At 52.3% G+C, this 7,814-nt stretch overlaps 1 long non-coding RNA gene across 1 annotated transcript; it reads left to right on the forward strand.

Moving 5' to 3' along the window:
• The first annotated feature begins 988 nt into the window (after positions 1 to 988).
• Positions 989 to 3,194, forward strand: LOC119099696 (uncharacterized). The gene is made up of 2 exons (XR_005094404.1): positions 989 to 1,127; positions 3,116 to 3,194. It is a non-coding gene; the product is annotated as an uncharacterized LOC119099696 (long non-coding RNA).
• The last annotated feature ends 4,620 nt before the right edge of the window (positions 3,195 to 7,814 follow it).

Here is a 7,814-nt window from a genome sequence, read left to right on the forward strand (position 1 = left end):
GCAAGACGTGAACACGATCCTTCCTTAGGTCATTCAGTGAGTTTTCAGGGGGGCTGGGCTTCGTCGAGGAGGAGGAGCAGCTGATTTATTGCACGATTGCTCCGCCCCACGGCAATAATGGGAGTTGCTTAAAACGTCCAGCAGGTGCCGTATCCACTGAAGTTAAAATAAACACATAATTTGTGATGATTTTACTATGTTTTTTTATTTTAAAAACACTTTTAATATTTTTCAAAGAACAATCTTGTCTTTAAGTGCTATATAAATATTTATTCTTAATCAATTTTGCACTTTTCTTTATATACGTCTTCCAGCAACGGGAGGGGGGAATAAAAGTTAGTGGCCTTCAAGTTAATTCGAGTACGGGCGTTTAACTACAGTAACCGGCAAAAAAAAAAATGCTGGTGAGTGTAAATATTTAGAGCAGAAAAAACCTAGAAATTTTTACGTATAGCAAACATAAGGACGTTCTTATCTCCAACTCCTTGCAATAGTGCTGTATTTGCTGATTTCTCCCAGCACTAACCAGATGTAGTCCTCATTGAACCTCCACATTTGTGGCTATATTTACAGATTACCCAATAATTTTTATCAAATTTATTTCTTTATGTTCAATCCTTTGCTTTTCTCCAATTTCTATCTCCATTAAATAACTTGGCACCGTCGGCTCGGTAGCCCGCCCGCCCTCCAGGTGGCGCGCGCATCGCCAACCAGCGAGGCCCTCCTCAGGGCCGTTGGCCGAGAATGACGACTAAACAAAGAAGGCCATTGGTCGGCGGACCCGGTGAGACGGCCGTAAACGAGTGCTGGACGCAGGATTTTATGGTCGTCATACCATTGACGTCTTGTGGCGGAATGAGTTATTATTTTCATCTGTGACTTACGTTTCGCCATAAAACAAAGTCGTGCGTGTTGGTGTTGCTGTGATCGCGATTGTGCCGTGGGATCTAGTGTGTGTGCTCAGATATGGAGGGGCAACAGTACGGCATGGGCTACGGTATGCAGCCCCAGATGGACCCCAACGGGCAGGCCAACACCGAGGGTGAGCCGAGGAAGCAAGACATTGGGGAGATTCTGCAACAGATCATGACTATCACCGAACAGAGCTTAGACGAGGCTCAAGCCAGGTCAGTACATTGCAGGAATGTCCTACTATTGTTTGTAACTCCGTCGAGTCCAGCAACCGACCCCCCCTTCCCCCCACCGGCGGACGCACAAAATAATCATTGTACGTCGTCTGTTGTTGCGACACGAAATCACCTGTGCCTCCACGAATCGGGTCTTGGACATTTTTTTTCCGTCAAATTTTGAATCCATCTGGATACATTGTGAAAACTTGAAGGAGTTCTACAGCTTCCCTATCCACAGGTCATTTATACCATATTTACTATCGTGTTTAAACAATTGGTATCCCACAAACCAATTTTCATAAACACCTCCAGTCAACGATTCCAAGGCAGCGCCCCAATCCTGTAGGGAAGCGAAGTGCGGTACCCGGTAACCGGCTTAGGCCAGAGGTCCCATCACGCGGCACCACGTGCCATCCGGTGCGCCGCCAGTTAGGTGCAATTATGCCCTTCTCGGGACATTACCCATGTGTCGCCAAATCGGCGTGACTTGCGGCGTAAGCGGGGGCCGGCCGGCGGGCGCCGGGCGGCTGGTGGCGGCCCGCCGGCCGCCGGACGGGTCGGCCGAGCAGGGCCGGGAATGCCGACGGCCCGCCGGCCCGACCCGGCCCTGCTCAGGGGCGCCGGCTGGTGTCGCTCAGGCCAGCCGGGACGCGGGACGCCATGTTGCTACCTGAGTCTGTAGTGGCCCGTATGCTGGAAAAATACTGGCCATCTTAGTAATGGCACTTGCCCAGCGGTGATCACCCGGGCACGGGTATTGGCCGCTACATCGTGTCGCTGGTGGCGCCAATCTCGCGAGCGACGCAAGGGTGTTACCATGGTTTGTTGTTTTTTGGGGAGAGGCTGTCCATCCCTGCAATCCAGCACACCTTGTTTTTTCCAACATGTTAACGGTATAACTATGGCTCTCAGCACGGGATGTGTTTGCGCGTGGCATGCATTTATCTACATTGATTGTCGGGCAAGTGACCACTACTACATCCAAACACTGAAGGCGAAGTCGTGAAATGTATCGAAAAACATCTGCTGCCTCTTCTGTTTCTTTTCCTAGTTGTTGTGACCGAAATTCGTTGCATTATTGCTATCATTGGGCCCTTTTGTTCGTTTATTATTTGTGATAAATGGGCAAGACCATGCGGTGGTTCCGAACTTTTCAAAATCATTGCCGTCTGTGACAAGTATGCGTCGAGGACACCAAAGTAAGGGCGATGCACGCATTATCTCGCGCGCACTGTCGAATATAACGCATAGTTTCATCTTCTGTGTGGTAGCATGGGCGTGTGCAGGATTTCGCAACGAGGGCACATAACACATTGCCGCAGGAAGACAAGTGCCGCATGCAAGCGAAATTTCTTCGATGGCGTGAAGTTATTATTTGCCCCTGATCCATTTGTTTTGTGTATCCATCCCAAATTTTTCATTGTCAACGTTGAATCACTGATTTCTGACTACGCCATGACTTTGAGAAGGGGGTCACGTTTCCGTAAGTCACGATGTGAGAAATCCACTTTCTGGTAGTTTCACCCATATATTTCAAGCCAAATAATGTAGAAGTATGACACAGTTCGAGTTTTGCTTAGTGCGCACTCCTGAAGCCAACATTCTCGCCTAACTGAGATGAGATTTTTCCAGGCAGTTGGACTGAGTTGTTATTGAACTGAGCATACCACATTCTCTCATCTGCAAAGTTAACTGCATTGGAGCAGAATATGACTCGCACGTGCTACCGCTATCTGTTGAAATTACGGGGATTGGTATGCGCCGCGGTTCTCCGGCCTGTATACAATTGTGCTACCGCTGTGCTGTTTGTTAGCTATTAGTAGTTCTGTGACCATTAATGGGCTGTCAGTGTGTGATGCATTTTTGGACATCCCGAGAGATGGGTCGATTGGACCCAAAACATTGTACTAGCCCTCAATAATCAGTTTTCTTCTGCATTAATGTGACAACCTTTCGCTTTAATAACGACGTTTCTTTAATTTCAGTACCGAATTTTCCAGGAAGCATACGCTGAACTGTCATCGAATGAAAAACGCCCTCTTCTCCGTACTTATGGAAATTAAGGAAAAAACAGGTAAGTACGTCAAGGGCGTCTTTCTGCCGTGATGTTGAGCGCATATTAACCCATCGAGCCTTTTTCCTGCACGCGCAGACAGCACACGTCCTATGTGTGCGCATTTGTAAGCGGCCAAACGACGCGAAATTTTGACAAACCGAGTGCAAAACACGCGGTGTTTCTGCTAGGACAGGTGCAATATGATGTTATTATACCGATAACGACCCTGCATGTGCACACATGCGAAGCAACGAAGCGGGGGGGGGGGGGGGGGAGGAACACCCAGGTATGACAGAGAACATAACATCTGTATCATTGCTTGGTACAATATTGAGCGCAAAATTACCATGCTAGTGGGCGCCGTAAAACTCCAACCATCACCATCTGGATATATGACCATGGTGCCCTTGGTGCCAATATTTGCGATGCCTGTACTCTTAACACATTTTCCTTAGACAAGAACCCTGGCCCGTAATGGATTTGGTAATCTGGGCATGGTGTACATGATGCGGCAGTGGCGTTACACGCCGAGTCAATATGATTAGTTATTTGCGTGCTTTTGCATGAGATGTGGTTTCGGGATCTGAGTTTGCGGTCCACGTTTGCTGCCGACACGTTTTTTAGTCATTTAAAACTCACGGTGACAAAAGCATGCGGTGTTGTCCGTGCCCAATTGATGCATATCAACTCGTGGCCTGAGTTTCATACAAATTAACTCGTCCGTCGATTGCTTGCGTTCGTCACGCGAGGAAGTTCGAAGGCTGCTCTCAGCTACCCCGTATGAAAGGCAATAAATTTAATTTTGCGGCAATTTGGTGAGCACACACTCGAACCAGCCGGGCTGCGCTACTCCGATAAGGCGCGATTGTGGGCGTCCATTGCGTCAGTAGTAGATAGAGCACGCCGGAGACGCGGGGCGCCTCCCGCTCGGCTTCGATGACGGGATGCCTTACGGATGGGCCTGGTCGAGTGTAAAATGCCTGTCCGGGCGCTGCAAAGTCCGGCTCACTCAACCATCGGGCCTTTCTCCACTGGCGCATTTTTAATGTTCATTGATTAGGCTAGCGATGCTGCTCCATGAAGCGATCGAGCGCCAAGGATCGCGGTGGTGGTGGTGCTTAACGGCCTTGCCATCGCGAACAGCGCTGTTCCGCCCCCTGTCTTGTCTGATGACATGAGATGGCCCGACTGCCCCGACCATCCACAGTTTGCCGCCGTCATCAGGGCCCCAATCACTCTCCTTGGGTGACCGAAAACGGCGGCCTCCCGACTTTCCCGATGGCTGGCATCACTTCTCCGGCTACAGTATCCGCTTATGACGGGAGACGGCTCGGTGAGGCTTACTGTGGCCGCGATTGATGGCTTTATTCTGACCCTCCGCTCCGATGGCCCGTTTTATGTGCCTCTTTATCGTGTTTATTTTCCGCCTGGCACTGCGGCATTTTCAATGATCAAATGTTGAAATGTCGACGAGCAATGAAACGCTCCGAGCTTTTACGGCGTCGGGAAGTGCCTAGAAGGATTTTACGTTTCTCTTTATTCCGCCCGTCTTTCTGTCCGCCCCGAAGGTCGTAATCGGAATCGGAAGCGAACGACGGATTAAAAATCATTTTGCATGGTCCATAAAATTAGCGGGGAGCTGAGCGTGCCGGCACGGGCCATCGACGTCGGCCCTGGGAGAGCTGCCAGCGGGCGGGCGAGCGAGCGGAGCGGAGCGGCCGAGCCGGGCTGGCCGCTCGGCGCCGCCCTAGGTGGGGACCGATTGATCCGCGCGCGTGGAGGGCCGCCGACCCTCGCCGCCGCCGCCGCCGCCGCCGCCGCCGCCGCCGCCGCCGCCGCCCTCGCCGCCTCCAACACCACTGCCGCCGCCGGCGCCGGCCACTCGGCGAGGACTTTTCGTTTCCATCTGTATGTTAATCAGAAGATTGAAATTCTCCAAGTCGGCTGTACAGAAAAAAACAGACCGGTGGACCACACGGGCGCTGGCTGCTGAGGAGGCGGCCGTCGCGCCGGCCGCCTCCTCTCCCGGCCGGTGATCAATAGGCGCGCGGTGGCCGGCCAGGCCGAGCACAGGTCGGAGGTGTTGACCGACTGCGACGCCGGCGGCGGCGACGGGCAGGCCGCCGGCCGGGCCCCGATACGCCGGCCCCGACCTCGGCCGAGGTCACGCGGACCGTGCTCGGGCGGTACCGTGTTCTGAGCGGCGTTCTGCCGTTGTCTGGCTGTCGCGACGGACTGTTGGTCGCGCGCGCAGGCCGCTGCCGTGGCCTATGAGCAGCTGCGGAGTTGTGGGTCTCGTCACAGATCCGGGGTCGGGGGTCTCGCCACAGGTCCAGGGTCGTGGGTCTCAAGACAGTTCTGTTTTCGCGGGTCTCGCCACAGATCCTGGGTCGTGGGTCTCGCCACAGTTCGGGGGTGGAAGGTCTCTTCACAGATCCGGGGTCGTGGGTCTTGCCACAAATCCGGGGTCGTGGGCCTCGCCACAGGTCCGGAGTGGTGGGTCTCGCCACAGATCCGGGGTGGTGGGTCTCACGACGTATCCGGTGTGATGGGTTTCGCCACATGTTCGCCTTTCCTTGCTGATCAGGAGGCTGATGAATAAGGGATTGCAAGCCCGACTGCAGGCGCGATCCTTAGAATGCGCCTCGCGGATGCATGCCGTGACAGCTTGGCAGGACAAAAAAACTCTGGCAACTTGATGGGACTGAGCAAACGTATGAACAGATTCGGAGTGGGACAGAGTGAGAAACGAGTGGAGGCAGAGCCAGCACATGCTAAATTATCCTGTTACATGTTCCCTTCGCCGTTGCTAGGACGCATGGATATTCGTTCCTTTCAATGCAGTTGATGTCCCAGCCTGCCTGTTTGTGGAGCTAGTGAATTAATTTCAGGTCTGTCACCGTAATTGTAGGACCAAAAATGATCATAGCTTTAGTAGGTAGAACAAGAAAGTTTTTCCTATTCAGGATGCCCTTCAGGGCCGTTTGAAGAACACAGATTTAATGAATGTATTTATTACGCGTCTAAGCTTTCGTGCCTGGCGGTGGTCGTAAGCGCCCAGATCGGCTCCGGCTTTTCCGGCCCTCTCCTGGATCGTGGTCTTCAGATCTGGCCAGCACTGCGAGTTGTCGTCAATCACCGCCGCCGAGGCAAGAAACAAAGCGCAAAAATACCGCCGACCTGTCCATGAGATGCCCCAGAAGCTGGCCGCCGAACGGGCGAAGGTCGGCCGGCGGCGCCGATCCGCGGCCGGCGCACGGCGGACCCCGGACTGGACAGATTACCCGGCCGTCGCGCGGCGGTCCCAGCCCGGGCGTGGTCTGTCTCCGCGTAATGCGACGGCGAGCGTGACGAACAGTGGCGCAGCTGGCGCGGCGCGGCGGCACGGCGTCCAGGCCGGGCCACGCGGCACGAGGCGCCGATGGTGTTCGGGTCACGACCTGGCCTGGCTGGACACGAGACTACTGGTGCACGGCTGGCAGATCGGCATGGAGATCGGCTCACGAGACCGGACGGAGTTGACTTCAGTGACTCAATTTAGACTCTGTTGGGAAGCACGTGGCATTCTTCAACTCAGGCGATGAGGCGTTTTGCCTTCGTCCGCACACGATCCCTGTCGTTGCAATTATGTTAGTACGCATTTCTACGCAGTACAGGTACTGAGAATGCCTTTTTTGAAACCACTGTCACATCCATTTTCACATTTCAAATATCTTAGATGGCATTAACGACGTATATGAAATCGCTTTTAACTAACTGTAGAAGTTGGTGACATCTTTGGACTCATGTGACACATAAGTCCGGAGGTGCTGATTGACCTTTTGTTGTCAAGAGTTTGCTCTTCGTCTGGTAATAGCCCTGCAAGCTTTTTGCAAAGCCACTGTGAAACAAATGCTGCCTACCTTGTTTAGGGCCACACCAATGTTTTAATCCATAGTGTTACGACAGAATAAAATGTGCAGAATTATTGATATTTCAATTGTTTGGAATTTGTTTGGCTGGAAAAATGTTTTTTTTTAACTAGAACCTTCCGCTTGACTCATGGAAAATACAATTAAAAAAGCTTGTTTGGTGGGGTCGACTCTCCAAACATGAGGGCGGCTTGAACTGGGGTGTAGACAGACAAAGCTTGATTTTCAGAACAGCAGTCCTCTCGGCGTGTTCCAAATGCCTGCGAGATCCCCTTTCATGGTCTGTGAACTTTCTGTGGCTTTTGGGCTCTCCCCGGGCTAACGACTCTCACCACAGCTCACAGGCTTCATGTTCTGAAGGTTTCTTTTTCTTACCCTGAGGACTCCGTGGTAAATTTTTTGTTCACCGGCCGCTGCTGGCCTACATTCCCACGTGTGTAACCCAAAGTACTATTTTTTCAACACAAAATCCTTGGACATTTTGGCTCCAGAGTCCATCTGGCTCTTGCCACACGCTGCAAACTAGGGCCGGAAGGTTCTTGTTTCCAGGGTCACTTCATCCGTTGGGAACCCCACACTATTTTGCTGGTGCGTATTGTCTTACAAACAGGCAAGCAATGCCATTCTGCCATCAAGCTTTTTAGTTCACATACCTGATTAATTATTGGCAGTTTAATGGAAAGAAACGACGACGAAAGCCCTTTTCTGTACCCGTCC

This window comes from Pollicipes pollicipes, unplaced genomic scaffold (genome assembly GCF_011947565.3).
Source record: "Pollicipes pollicipes isolate AB1234 unplaced genomic scaffold, Ppol_2.1 Scaffold_4881;HRSCAF=5763_pilon_pilon_pilon, whole genome shotgun sequence".
NCBI classification, from domain to species: Eukaryota; Metazoa; Arthropoda; class Thecostraca; order Pollicipedomorpha; family Pollicipedidae; genus Pollicipes; species Pollicipes pollicipes.